This window comes from Camellia sinensis, chromosome 8 (genome assembly GCF_055761805.1).
Source record: "Camellia sinensis isolate YWXY chromosome 8, ASM5576180v1, whole genome shotgun sequence".
Taxonomy (NCBI): Eukaryota; Viridiplantae; Streptophyta; class Magnoliopsida; order Ericales; family Theaceae; genus Camellia; species Camellia sinensis.
The window spans coordinates 11,645,373-11,661,081 of record NC_138968.1 but is presented as its reverse complement, the minus strand read 5'-3'; the positions used below and the strand labels follow the sequence as shown (position 1 = coordinate 11,661,081).

General features: G+C 35.9%; 1 pseudogene; it reads right to left on the bottom strand.

Annotated features, from left to right (window-relative positions):
• The window catches only part of LOC114303722 (uncharacterized), an 85,998-nt pseudogene that overhangs the window by 37,645 nt on the left and 32,644 nt on the right, over positions 1-15,709 (bottom strand).

The window sequence follows — 15,709 nt, the reverse complement described above, 5'->3', positions numbered from 1 at the left end:
TAAGAAAATTTTTAAATACTTAAAAATAAATAAATCCAAAAAATTTTAAAAGACAACTCAAAACTCAAAATACAACTCAAAACTCTTTTCAACAATCATAACCAAACAAATTCTCTTTTCAAAACTCAATTCAAAACTCATAACTCAAAACACGACTCCACATTCAAATCATGATTCTAACAATAACTTAAAAAACAAAATAAAAAAATATTTTTTTAAATTTTCTTAAAAATAGAGTTTTGAAAAGAGTTTGGTTTTGAATTTTAAAAAGTGTTTCAAATTGAATTTTGAGTTGTGTTTAGTTATAAGTTCTGAAATTAATATTTAAATTGAGTTTTGAATAATTTTGAGTTGTGTTTGGTTATGAATTTTGAAAAATATTCTAAAAATTTTGTGTTAGAATCATGATTCCAAAAGCTAACCAAACGCAACCTTCAATTTTTTGAAAAGTATATCCTAAAAAACCAAACCAAACAAACTGAAGTTTTTAAACAGAAGAGTAGTCTCAGCTTTGAACAACCTAATACTAAATCATGTGTTTGTATTTAAGAGTGATAAACTAATCAAACAACTCGAACTCGACTTGCGTTCAGCTTGTTAAAAGTTTGTTGAAGCTCGATTCAAGCTCGATTCGTTAAATAAATAAGTCTAAGCTTAAACACATTTTAGAGCTCATTAAGGTTTTCAAACCAAATTTAAACAGTTAATTCAATAGGCCTAAAATTATATAAAATGTCAAATTACTTGAACTCGACTTAATAAAAATTTGTTTGAGATCGACTAAAAAATTTAACGAACCAAGCTTCATCAAAAACCAAGCAGCTTGTTAAAGTTATCAAAACAAACTTGAACAATTACCTGTTCGGCAGCTCGTTGAAGTTATCAAATTAAACTTGAACAACTAATTGTTTAACTCGTTCGATTTGTTGATCACCCCCTAGCATTTGGTTCTAAGCATAGACAACCTTCTTTGCATAGGAAATTTCTCATCTCTCCAACCCTTTCTCTTGAATTGCGAGAACCCTCTTCAGAAGCTCCAATAACTTGATATCGTCCTTCCCTAGTTTGGTCTGAATAGCAACCAAACAGTCGAGAGCTTCACCTGATAACGCCAAGACACAGAAAAATACATATAAGTAAATAGGAATGGCGTAAAAAAAAAATTCAAAAAAATTAAATAAACTTACTTTTGGGCAATATAATATTACAAAAAGACAGATGTCAATGTGACGGACAAAGCTATTGAGCCACTATTTTATTAAATAATCATGGTTAGAACTAGAATTAGATTCAGACAAGGTAACAATGAATTTATTCTTACAGAAACACAACTATTATGAAACATAACCTATATTGTTAAATTCAACCTTTTATGCACTACGCAACACAAGCTATCGTGCCTCCTCGTAATTGTCAATATTTTTATCATCTATGCAAGTTTTGTCTCTATATATTAATTTCTCAGCATACTGTGTATATATATGTATGGACACACATGTACACCTGTGAGCATGGCTAAAACACTAGGATCTTACTATATCAACATAGAAACAATCACAAGGACAAAAGAAGCGAATTGTATAGGCACAGAGGTTTTCCACACATTTTTCATGAATTCTACATAATTTAATTTTTTATATTCACTGATGCATGTAAATGTAATGCATTATTTAGTAAACACCTGTAAAAAGTTCTAATACAAAATGAAATAGAAATAAAATATAAATCTCAATAATTTTTCAATGTTTCTTATAAATTTTTCATCATCCTATCATTTTCAAAATATATGTATACATCATCCACTTTATTCGAGAATGGGTAGGAGTACTGTGCGATAAACGAGTACCCATTACACTAAAAGGGAAGTCATATAGAACGGCTATTAGACCAATAATGTTGTATGCGACGGAATGTTGGACAACTAAGAAACAACACGTAGATAAGATAAGTGTCGCTGAGATGAGGATGCTAAGGTGGATGTATTAGGAATGAGTTTATTATAGAATGAGTATGAATAGTACCAATAGAAGACACATTGAGAGAGAATAAATTGAGATGGCTTGGTTATATACAACGGAGACTAACAGAGACAGTAATAAAAAGATGCGATACAGTGACTGTAGATGATAGTATTAGGGAAAGGGGTAAACCTAGATTGACATGGACTAGTGTAGTAAATAGAGATATGAATCTCCTTAATTTGATTAACGAAATAGCTTTGAATACAGTCAAGTGGAGAAAAAAAATTCATGCAACTGATCCCATTTGATAGGACTTAAGGCTTGGTTTGGTTTGATTTGGTTATCATCCACTTTATTAGCTTCAATCGTATGACCTGACTGTTGAATATGTAGGTCATTTGATTCAAGCCATCTCACCTGGTTAACATCAGGGTTAGGTTTGAAAATATGAAGTCGTAAATTGCAGTAATGGCTTTCAACAATCATATCAAATAGAAAGGATCAAAAAGCCAAAATGACCAAAACAAAGCTTACCATCTGGAAGAGATTCTTCTCCAAATGCCTTCTCCTGGATGTGCAAAACTTCCAGGGCTACCTGCTCAGCTTCTGCACACTGGTTTAAGTTGTGGAGCAAGATGTAACATTGGAAAGGTGAAGGACTGATCATTTGGCCCACGGTCTTCAACATGATCTGCAAACTCCTCGTCAACAAGTGCTTAACCGCCACAAAGTTCTTATGAATAAGAGGTTGCAAGATTTACAAGATGGCTAAGTAAGCTATAGTGTTCTTTTCTTCTATACTTCTCAGTGATGAAGAAGCATTCTTCCAGTAGCTCACGGCCTTCTTTCCCTCTGAAAGCAATTGATACATGATTAAGAAGATGATGCCTTAAAATCAACCACCACCAAATTTATTTATTTATTTTTTAAAATTTACTTGGTTCAATCTATCATCTACATCTCCCAAAAATTCACATGCTGCATGGAATGTGAATTTCTATCTATCATCTCGTTAGTCCATTAACAAATCATAACCTAATAGCATGTTCAAGAGTATCATACCTTCAAATATACAAACTACTAATTATCCTCACAAATGTATGTTTAATACTTAATGTTCCTAACCCAGATCTGTAGATAGAGAGAACTCTAAGAAACCAATCAAAAGTTTGGCATGAAGCGGGCAGAAGAAAGGATTGCCTCATAATCACTAAAAGAGCAATCACAAGCCTTAAGCACATCTAAACTCAACATGTTAACCCAAATGTACGGGCGCAGGTGCCCATTTGGGGACACATGTCATACGCATGTACGAGTGCGGGGTTCCATGCTTTTGGACTAGCCTGTTGTCGAAATAAACCCGATTAACTCTCAATTGACGTTTTAAGTAAAATCAATAAAATATTGTCAATTCAGGTTCAACCGGATCTTCTTGTAAGTGGGACCAAAGAGTTAGGTTTTGGATAAACATGGGTTTAGGGATAAATGGTCATTTTAGCAAAAAGATGATTTTGGCTTAAAACGAGGTGATACAACAGCTCATAACAACTTCAAATATCTCTAGGGATGAAGCATTTACTATATCATCACTAGGAAGGTTTCAAGCGCCCAAAGTCTTAGGGTCAATCAAAATAGTGTGTTTAGAGTTACCTGCTTTGACAAAACTCAAACGGTCATAAGAAATATTATACTCACATGATATAGAACATCCCTAAAACTTCTCAACCTATCAAATTTATTTTGTTAAATGCAAACATATCTAGCAAATTTATTGTAGTACGAGCACAATGAGGTTTCTTAATTAGAAAAGTGGCAGAACTTAAACAAAGGCATACCTTTCCACTAAATGTAGCAATTCTGCCAAATCTATCCTTATCTTTTCCATCACATTGTTATCCAAAGGCATACATTTTGAATCCTTGAGGACCTAAAGAGCATTTCTATATAATTGAATGGCTTCATCAGCATTCCCCGTAAGAAATGGAACGTGAACCCGTAATAAAAAAAACTTGAAATAGATCTCCATCTATGAATGAACTCTTAAATTTAAAGTTCAACACAATCCACTCAAGTAGAATGAGCAACGTTTTGACCCCACACAATTACTAGTGTTAACATGATCCTACTAATTTAAATGAAATCAAGAAGAAAACTACTTGCGTACAATGAAGAATACATAGTTCACCTTTTGCACATTTCACATGGGCCAAAGTACACATTGCCATTCCAACTCTTCCATCATTCTCCCAATTTAACTTTGTATATATGTTGAAAATTCTGCAGATTCATCATAGAATGAAAAACAAAACAAAAACTCTAAACAAAAGACATAAACCCAAAGCAATATACAGAAAGCCAAATTACCTAATAAAAGGATTTTCAGCATCCATAGCTTCTCTTTAAAAATCTTGTCCCTAAGTTTCATTTAGGAATATTTTTTCTCTCTCTAAAATGAGAGCTCTCTCCTTAGGGTTTTCTCTGGGTTTATCCCAGTCTTTTAAGCTCCAATTTCTTCACCATCCTCTTTCTTTTCTTTTCCTCCCCTTCTCTCCCTGTTTTTTCGTTACATCCCTGCCTTGCTTTCCTTCGTTTTCTTTCTTGCATGGCAGGTTCCTCTCATTCCACCCAGGATCTGGACTAGATCTCCCTTGAGGATGGAGTCGATTCCATGGCAGCTATAGCACACCGCTGCTTGATCGGGAAGATCCTTGCCCCTAAACAGCTTAACAAACAAGCAGTTTTGACTGTTCTACAAGGTGCGTGGAAAGCCAAAGCCTCCATCTCCATTACTCCCTGGAATGATAACCTCTTTTTGTTCACCTTCGATGCTACAGAAGATCGGAGGGGGGTTCAACAAAAAGCTTATAATGGGGAACTTACTAATCCTCCAGCCCTTGCAAACAGGTATCCCTATAGCTGAGATGGATTTTAATTGGAGCCCCTACTGGATTCAGGTTCATGGTGAAGGTATGAGAGTGTTCACACCATAATATGGTGGATTGCCTCACACTAAATCATAACCCAATTGGTGATAATATAAAACCTTCCCGCAGGAAGAAATACAACTAGAAGATTTGAATTTAAAATAAATAGTCACAGTGGTTGGAAACATGGTGACTGTTGGTTTGACATTTGAGTTTGAATGTTTGCAACTATTGATCAATGGCCACCATGTAAACTATAAATATATGGCCTCACTATAATGGTTGGTTCACTTCATTTTTCTTACTCTCTGAATTTTATATCTTCTGGATTGTATTTTTCCTCTATGTGATAAACACCCTCACGGGCTAATCGATCATTACCATTGTTAAGTTTATCTTTCAGTGGTATCAGAGCAAGTTTGTACACATAATCGCAGATGTCAAATTACAGTCCGAAAGAACGTAAATTTTCTAAAAAGTTTTTACCAAAAATTCAGAGTATAATCGATCATCAATCTTCGGCTTTGGTTAATTCCATTTGTTTATTTAATCATCACCAACGTGTTGTATTCCCAGAAAACTATCCAAAGAAAATAACCGTTGGTGGTGCTATTGTTCCGAACCTTGCCGAAAGTGAGGCCGAATTGTACCGTTGGAAACAATTTTATAAAAAAAAATTTGGTTCAAATTGCATCTCCAAATTGGCACCATCTTGTTCTTCTCAGAATTTTGGTCACAATGGTGAAATTCGTTGTGAAAAACGACGAAGATTTGATCCTTAAAATTCGAATTTTAGTCTGTGGTCTCCGACTCCAGTTGCCGAAGAAGACGACCGAAATAATATCTTTGGAGCCGTTGCAGGGTCTGAGTTAAATTCAAATTCCCTTGGGCTGAATTCAAAAATTAAAAGAAAAGCCCAAAAATAAGAATTACTGCTAGGAAATCTGTTCCTTTGGGCCTAAAGATTAAAAAGGATTTTATTGGGCCAAATCAAGTTCAGCCTAAAGAAAACCAGCCAGCCCAGTGCGCAAAGCAGCCCAGTGCGCAGCCCAGCCAAACAGCCCAGTGCTACAGCCCAGCGCGCGTCCAGCTCCGCACGTCGCCCCAGCGCCCCACGCACCGCGCCCGAATCCGTGTCCCTCTGCTTCCCCCGACCCGTGTTCTGACCCATGCACTGATCCACGCGTTGACCCATGCATTGACCAGTGGTTCAAACCGGTTCAGCCACAACATTGAACTGGCAGATTGGTTCATGGGGTTTTTCGGCTCATTCTCGCTCATTTCAAGGCCGTTTTCAGTCATTCAAAAGCCAAAATTTCCAGAATTTTGCTAAGAATTTTTTTTGTGGGTACTTATTCTAAATTTTTTGAAAACAAAATTCGATGAGGAGGCTATCCAAGGGTGTTACCAAGGAAAACATCCAAAGAAACATTGTTTAAAAGGCACCAATGTGTTCCTTGGGCTCGTAACTATTATTACAATACTCATAAGCAAAGTATTGGGTTTACTAGGCCTTTGGGTTTTCATCATTCTTCTTACCCAAAGCAACAGTACCGTTCTATTCCTTCACATCATTTTCATTACAAGGGTTGATTTAACAATTACAAGGCTTTTCCTTATTGTTGTTGTTTTTTTAATTTTGCTTATTTTTATTTTTAGTTTAGTATTGTAATATTCACATTTGAATTTTCATAGTAACACATTTTGTTTTTAATATGGCTATTAAAAATACCATGGATTCTTCAAGGATCGAAATGCTTAATGGAAATAATTTCTGAGCATGGAAACGCCACATTTCTTATCTTCTTACACATAAGAAAACATTGCATACTTTATCCACTTCTAACCAGATGATGATTCTAATTGGTTCCAAAATAAATGGATAGAAGATGATGCAATGGCAAAGGCAACTATGTTACATAATATGAAAGATAACATTATTCCGCTCTTTGAAGAACATAAAACTGCAAGACAACTAATGGAAGCACTGGAAAGTAAGTATGGAGTTCGATCGGATACTCAAATTCAATTGCTCTTGGACAAATATAATAACATTCGTATGAGTGATAATGATAGTGTTGGTGATCATGTTAATCAAATGGAATTAATTGCTAAAGAATTATCCAACGCTGATCACTCTTTGTCGGACAAGATGCAAGTAACAACCATACTTAATAGTCTTCCATTGTCTTGGGATCATGTTATCACATCTTTAACTCATAGCGGACGAGAGATTTCAATGGTAACATTGCCTGTACTCTTAGTTTTTGAAGAAGAAAGAATGAAGCGCAGGCGTAAAGAAGGATTGTCTTCTAATTTGTTAATGGCACAATCTTTACCACAACCACAGAATAATACCCACACTCCATTCAACAAGAAAAAGACGACTTTTTTCAAAAAAAAAATGGAAGAAGGGATTTCAGAAATGATGGAAGAAACCACAAGAATGGCAAAAACAACAACACCACAAGCATCAAATTGGCCCATGTTACAAATGCGGTCAAAATGGTCATATCAAAGCCAATTGTCCTCAGAAGAAACAGACAAAGGAGCATAACCCTGTTGCCATGACAGTTTCTGAAGCAATGGTGCTTGAACCTTCATCAAATTCATGGTGGATTGATTCTGCTGCAACTAGGCATATTGTGTAAAATAAAGACATGTTCGTGGAGTTTACTGAAAAGAAGGTTGGTGAACACAGAATCTACATGGGCAACAACTCCTATAGTGATGTTTTGGGCATCGACAATTGTTAATTCTCTATTAATGGGACTTCTGTTGTACTTCATGATGTGCTTTATGTACCTAACATTCGGCGAAATTTAATTTCAGTTCCGGTGTTAACTCAAAAAGGTTTGAGATTACTTTTAGGTTTAACACAGTATTGATTAAAAAAGGAAGTGTATTAGTGAAAGGTGTACGAGTGAATGACATGTACTCTCTTCCTATTGTTAATAAAGTATGCATTTCTGATTATTTGCATGTTCTCTACTAGTAATAGTTCTTATTTATGGCATTTAAGGTTAGGTCACATTAATAAAAATAAAATGTCTCGAATGTTTAAAAGTGGTTTATTGCCTAAAGTATGTTCCGATGATTTTGATATATGTGAACCATGTATCAAAGGCAAAATGACTAGCAAGCCATTTTTCAAACATTGGAAATCATCGGATTTACTTGAAATAATTCATTTGGACATTTGTGGCTCATTAAGAACTAAAACTCATCGAGCCATGGAATACTTTATTACTTTCACTGATGATTATTCAAGATATGGACATATCTACCTTCTTAAACACAAATCAGAAGCACTTGAAAAGTTTAAGGAATATAAATTAGAGGTAGAAAAGCAACTTGGTCGGTCCATTAAACACTTGAATAATGATAGTGGTGGCGAATATGAAGCTATGGATTCTTTCTGCAAGGAGAATGGCATAAAACATTCGTTTACAATGCCATATACACCACAACAAAATGGGGTCGCAGAAAGACAAAATTGTACTCTCATGGAAATGACAAGGTCTATAATGGCTCATGCTGATCTTCCTATTCATTTTTTGGGGGAAGCCTTGTCCACCACTGCGTACATATTAAATAGAGTCGAAACAAAAGCCAAACCTCTAACTCCTTACGAATGCTGGCATGGAACTAAACCTAATGTTCAAAATCTCAAAGTTTGGGGATGTAAGGCACATGTACTTATTCCCAAACCTTTAAGGGATAAATTGGGAAGCAAAACTTGGGAATGCAAGTTTATTGGTTATGTCGAAAATGGGAGTGGTTATCGTTTTTACCATCCCGAACGTGGATTGATAGAAAGTCGAGATGCTATTTTTCTTGAATCCATTGATCTTGTTACTCCTATTGAATAAATTGAATTGCTCTCTGATGTATCTCAGGATTCTTCTCTTCCTGTTTTGTCACACAGTCCTTATATTCTCCCCGAACCATCTAATAGTGGGAGCAAATACAAATTGCATGACGTTGTTTTCCCTGCTTCGAATTCTGAGATAAATGAGAGTAAGAGAGCAAGACGTCCATCTACGGTTTTGAAAGATCATTATGTTTTTCAAGTTGAAGAACTTAATAACTTAGTAGATGATCCTACTAGTTATAATGAAGCAATGAGTAGCAATGATGCTACACAATGGCTTGAGGCAATGAATGAAGAACTTGACTCGATCAAGAAAAATGATGTTTGGGAATTAATCGATCTCTCAAATGGAAGAAAAGCCATTGGTTGCAAATGGGTTCTTAGAAAGAAATTCAAAATAGATGGAAGTTTGAAGAAATACAAGGCCACGTTAGTAGCCAAGGGTTTCACTCAACAACCTAGAATAGACTTCATAGATACATATTCTCCTGTTGCAAAATTTGCCTCAATAAGAATTCTAATGGCGGTAGTCGCCAGGATGGATTTGGAATTGCATCAATTAGATGTTAAAACAGCTTTTCTCAATGGAGAATTAAAAGAGGAAATTTATATGATGCAACCTGATGGTTTCCAGAACCAAGATAACGAGGATAAAGTCTACAAGTTGAAGAAATCTCTATATGGACTTAAACAATCTTCAAGATAATGGTACTTGAAATTCCACCAAGCCATTTTAGAAATGGGCTATGCTGTAAGTCCATTAAATCACTGTGTTTATATCTGGAAAAATGATGACAAGTTAGCAATATTGTCTTTATACGTGGATGACATATTGTTAGCAGGAAATTGTCCAGATATGATTATAAAAACCAAAACTTTCTTAGCATCTAGATTTGAAATGAAAGACATGGGTCTTGCAACCTATGTTCTAGGAATTAGAATTTCAAGAGATAGAAATTCAAAATTATTATATCTAGATCAAGAGAAATATCTAGACAAGGTGCTCAAAAGATTTAATATGAATAACTGTAATTCTTTAAGTACACCTGTTTGCAAGGGACAAAGTCTTAGTAAAAGTATGAGTCCTCAAACTAAGTCTGACATTGAGGAAATGAGAAATGTTCCATATGCTCAGGCAGTAGGCAGCCTAATGTATGCCATGACAAGCACTAGACCTGACATCTGTCATGCAGTCGGATTGGTAAGTCGGTTTCAATCTAATCTAGGTAAGGAACATTGGCAAGCAGTCAAAAGAATATTCAGATATTTAAAAGGCACTAAAAACTTGAAGTTATGTTTTGGTTTGTGTGATCTAGACATAAAAGGATACACTGACACGGATTTTGCAGGAGATGTAGATGATAGAAAATCTACTAGTGGTCACGTGTTCTTATTTGGTGGAACAGCAGTTTCTTGGTTAAGAAACAGAGTTGTGTTGCAAAGTATACTATGGAAGTTGAATACATAACTTGCAACACAGCCGTTAGTAATGCGGTCTGGATAAAATGATTTGTTGACAGTTTACAATTAGGTATACCTGTCAGACCGGTCAGTATGTTTTGTGACAATCAATCTGCCATCTCATTAATAAAAAGTGGAGCAAATAGCTCTAAGGGAAAACATATTGATGTTAGTTACCACTATATTCAGGACATAGTGGAGAAACGTGGAATTAAAGTCAACTATATACCCTCAGAAGAGATAGTGGCTGACCCTATGACCAAAGGGTTGTCTCTGGAAAAATTCAGAGAACATATAGCTAATACAGGATTGAAAAATACCTAGTTAGGTGGTTTAGCTACTTATATAAGAGCATAGTCGGATGACTCTGGGGACGCCTAGATAACCAATGTTTTGCGACTCTATCTTGAATGGAAACATGTGTTTGGTCAGGTAACAAGATAGAGGAACTAACAAGGTACGGATATCATAGTTAGCATGAGATGTAAAGTACATAATATGCAACGTGCTAACTAGATGATATTGTCTGCTTGATCAACAAAAAGTCATTGATAAGGTGTGTTAAGGAAAACCTTTAGGAATGGGTCTTAAAGGAAGTACTTAACAATAATTTCAATGCAGGTCAACACATGAAAAATGTATACGGCTGAAGTCGTCAATGGTGATTAGGTATGGACTATGAACCCATCACTGAAAATTGATACTGTTCACTTGTTATATAGTGAATTGAATTCATCTGGAATGTGTTGACAGTGGGAGAACACATTCGTACAAGTGCGGTCAGATTGGTGACAAAAACGTGCGCACGTATGGCCAAGTCACAATCAGACGTCGATCTATGAGGTAATTTCATAGATGAAAGTTGGCATGAGGAAAAATTTTTGGTACCAAGGCAAACATGTCCAACTCAAATTTTGTTATCAATATTATAGTGTGATCAAGTAGGAGATGACGGTATGAGAGTGTTCACACCATAATATGGTGGATTGCCTCACACTAAATCATAACCCAATTGGTGGTAATATAAAACCTTCCCGCAGGAAGAAATACAACTAGAAGATTAGAATTTAAAATAAATAGTCACAGTGGTTGGAAACATGGTGACTGTTGGTTTGACATTTGAGTTTGAATGTTTGCAACTATTGATCAATGGCCACCATGTAAACTATAAATATATGGCCTCACTACAATGGTTGGTTCACTTAATTTTTCTTACTCTCTGAATTTTATATCTTCTGGATTGTATTTTTCCTCAGTGTGATAAACACCCTCACAGGCTAATCGATCATTACCATTGTTAAGTTTATCTTTCACATGGGTTACCTCCAGAGAAACTCACTAAATCTAATAGCGAAATTATAGGGAGAAAATTTGGGCATCTCCTTCGTGTGGAAGCGCATTGTGAAGGGTTTCTCCTCTACCGCAACTTTCTTCGCATTAGAGTGGAAATGGACCTAACCAAACCCTTGCCTCGAGGGTTCCAGCTACATGGGAATGGGAACTTGCAACGGCCTTCTAAGGCATCTTGGGTCTCCTTCAAATATGAGAAATTGTCAGATTATTACTTTGATTGTGGCAGATTGGGGCATGATCGAAAGAGCTACAAATTCGTTACTCAAGAAGAAGGTAGCACTTCTGGCTATGGTCTTGAACTCCGAACGGGAATAGCATGTAGTGTCGATCTACCGGTAGCACACTATAGGAAGCAAGTTGACATATTGGAAGCCCGAGTGAGACCTGTGTTATAGCGAACCACGAGTAATTTTTCGACAACCCCTCCCATGGCAGCGCGTAAGGCTAAGGCGCGTAAGGAGGAGGCTATTGTCCATGCAGCTAGTCCTAAGGGGCCGCAAGATCGTGCTGAGAGTACCACAGAGGACGTAGTGGAGATAGTAAAGGCAGAGAACGTGCTGGCAACGGTACCTAGTCAGGACGGTGTGGCTATTCCTGTTAACTCCTATCCTAAGGATCGCCCACCTAGCACTAACTTTGTCCTTACCCAGGTGAATTCATCATTTCCCAGGCCAAATGAGCAGAATTCTACACTTGGGCTCATGAGGACCGCTACTCTTGGGCCTGGTTTCCCACCTAGGCCTCCTTCATATTATGTGACGAAGCCCCTTGAATCTCTTGTTAAAACAGCCCAGTTGCCCAGTGTGATAGAACCCAGTCCTAACACCATTGGTATTGAGGAGGTTAGCCCATCTGCGAGCCCAACACATATGGATCTTAAAACTATTGTAGTGGATGAGTGTATGGCAATAGTTTTCAACTTTCTTTCACTCAAACGGAAGGCCCAAAATGACCTAAGCTTTCCAGACAGACAAACCAAGTTGATCAAGGGTGCTGAGAATAGGTCTTCTCCCTCTGGAGAGGTGATTTCCTCTGTAAATATTTCTGCTATTTCTCCTAACTCACATTCTCAGGGTGGTTCACGAATTACGAGGAAGAAATTCACGATTAAAAGGCGCACTAGTGTACAACCTAAGTTATTTGAAGTTCAAGTGGATGCTGAATCCGGTTTCCTTGCAAGAGCTCAACCCTCTTATGACTTGATCATCCAAAATTCTACTGGTTTGGAGGACTTTTAGGTACCTGATTCCTTTCCCATCTGCACTCCTAACAATGAAAGCTCACGGGCGATGGTGGCTGGCCCTAAACAGCCACACCCCCCATGTTGATGCTCAGCTGGAACTGTCAAGGGCTGGCATGACCCCTGACAGTCCAGATCCTTCGAGGGTTGGTTGCAACCCATCGCCCTAAAGTGGTTTTCCTCATGGAAACAAAGAATAAATTCTCGGTAGTGGATCAACTTCGTAGGCAATTACACTTCACCCATCATTGGTATGTTGAACCACAAGGTAGTGCAGGAGGGCTAGTTTTGTGGTAGACAGATGATGTGAAACTCTGTATTTTTATATAATAAAAATAATATATATTTTTAATTTTCTTAAATAATTATTCACAATATTTTGAATTTAATAGTTTGTATATTTTTATACTGAACATTTATTCAAAATAAAATAAAATAAAATATTTTTTTGACTTTATATTATTACTCAATTTTAATTTCTGAATCTTATGATATTTTTATTATTTTTTTTCTCTATATTTTTTTGTAATCAAATTATACTGGAACGTAATGTTTTCTGTACAAAAACCCAATCAAAAACCATGGGTTTGCTCCCCATGTTTTCTCACCTCCTACCTTCCACGTGCTATCATTCTCTATAACAAAAGAAAACGTGGTGAACATGCTATTCCAAACCACCAGGTGTTCAATTTCTCATTTTTTTTATTTCTTTTCATCTTCCTCATTTTGCCCATAAATTAAGCCCAAGTCTTCCTCACCTCTCTTCACTTCCAGTTTCATCTCTCTCGGTTCCCTCTCCCTCCACCTCTCATTCTCAAAACTCTCTTTCTCCTTCTTTATCTATGTTTTTCCTCCTCTCCCCGACCTCCATAGCCATGGCCTCAACCTATACTATCACCATCCGAACCACCAACCCGCGAACTTCACCACCATTGGCGCACCGTCGAACCGCCACCACCACCATCACCTATTTCCATTATCATCCAGAACCACCATTCACAAAGTGTTGTAGGTGAAGAAAGAGAAGAAGAAGGAAGATGGAGGAGAAAGAAACAAAGTTAGAGAAGTTTATTTTAAATTTTAAAAGTTGGTTTTCGGTTTACTTTCGGCATGCCAAAACCATTCATTCCAGAAAGAAGTGAGAAAAATAGGTTATGTAAGATGAAGTACGAAGTAAGTTGAAGAGATTGGCGAAAGAATGAAGTAAAACCGTTAAGAATTAAGAAAGTTATGGAGTCCGAAAGATGGTTCGAAAAAAATGTCCGAGACGGAAGGAAAATAATCTTATTTTTCGTCAAATTTTGGAGATCCGAGGGCATGCAAAAAGAGACGGAACGAGGCGTGTGAGTAGTGAACCAAAAACTAGGCCGTGAGGTGAATCCAATGACAGAAAAATAAGATAAAACGGAGTTACGATGAAGAAGATACAAGTATTTGAACTGGTTACATTGAAACTAAATTTCTAGGTCTTTCTATTCGTGCGTGCTACTGCTGTTTGGAGAAGATGAATTGAATTTTATCTAGCGTTTCTCGGCTCGTGGTGCTACAGTGCATCCTAGTACATTTAGATTAATCGAGTGGTCCTATGACTTTGGGAATGACCACCCTTAGGTTTTTCGATGTGTAGAATCCATTTTTGGGGTTAGATCTTGCAAATTCTAAGTCTAAGATGATGATCAACAACTAAAAGTTCTTACAGAATCCAATGGAAGATCAACGGTGAGATCGCGTCCGATTAATGTGAAATTTCAGCAAGACGATCACGGAGCCAGGACGGTCATATATTACGATCAGAATCATAAATCAAATTCGGACGATAAATCGTTATCAACCTAACATAGTAAGAAAACCCTCTCAACCCTCTCATTTTTTTTATTTGAAATTTTCAGATTATATACATATGATAAATTGTCTAAACTTGTAGATAGGATTTTATTTATAATTGTATAAAAATTTTATGATGGTATATTAAATATTGGTAATCTGAAAATCATGATAATATTGTGGAATTTGGACTTGCATGTGTAGTTTAGCCCCGTTTGGTAGAGCTGTGGAAAAGTGATTATAGCTTATGGCTTAACAGTTTATAGCTTATAACTGTGAACATAAGCTGATTTTTGACTTATAAATTAAGCTTCCCCTGCCCCACTCAAAGAATAAGTTGATTTTTGACTTATAAAAAGCTATAAACTGTTTTGTTAAGTTGAACCAAACACATCAAAATAACTTAAATTAAGCTAAAAGCTGAAATAAGCTGGAAATAAGCCCTATCAAATAGGGCCTTTATGCCATTAAAAGATTATTGATGATGTTATTTGGCCCTTTAAATCTGCCAGAAAGTTGTATGAATTTTTAGACAATTTTATACTCAAAATTTGAAGATGATTTCTTCTACAAAGATGTTGATAATGATGTCTAGTTCATCCAAAAAAATATTCAAAAATTACTGAGTTTTGTACGAATTTATACAGATTTTTAACCAAATCTGGAGCTATAGACAGATTTTATTATGTGTTTGAAAAAATCATTAAAAATTTTATATTAAACCAAATCTGATAATTTCTAAGCAAAAAATGAAATTTGAGAAGTCTAGTTTCATAATAAATTTTTAGATCATGGAATTGATTTATAAAATTTAAGCATGGAATTAATTTAAGGAAATGTGATAAATCTGTGTCATAAACACTCTTGGAATTTTTAAGAATTATTTATAATTTATTTTTGGAAAATGCTTTCTGAAAAATGACCATAACATGTTTATTGAGTATTCTGTAGATTTATATAAATTTTAGAGTTGTATAAGTAATTTATTTATAATTTTTATTACCTAAGGTATAACCTGAAAATTTCCAGACAGATTTAAGATCATCACTTCAATTATTTATTTGGATAAAAT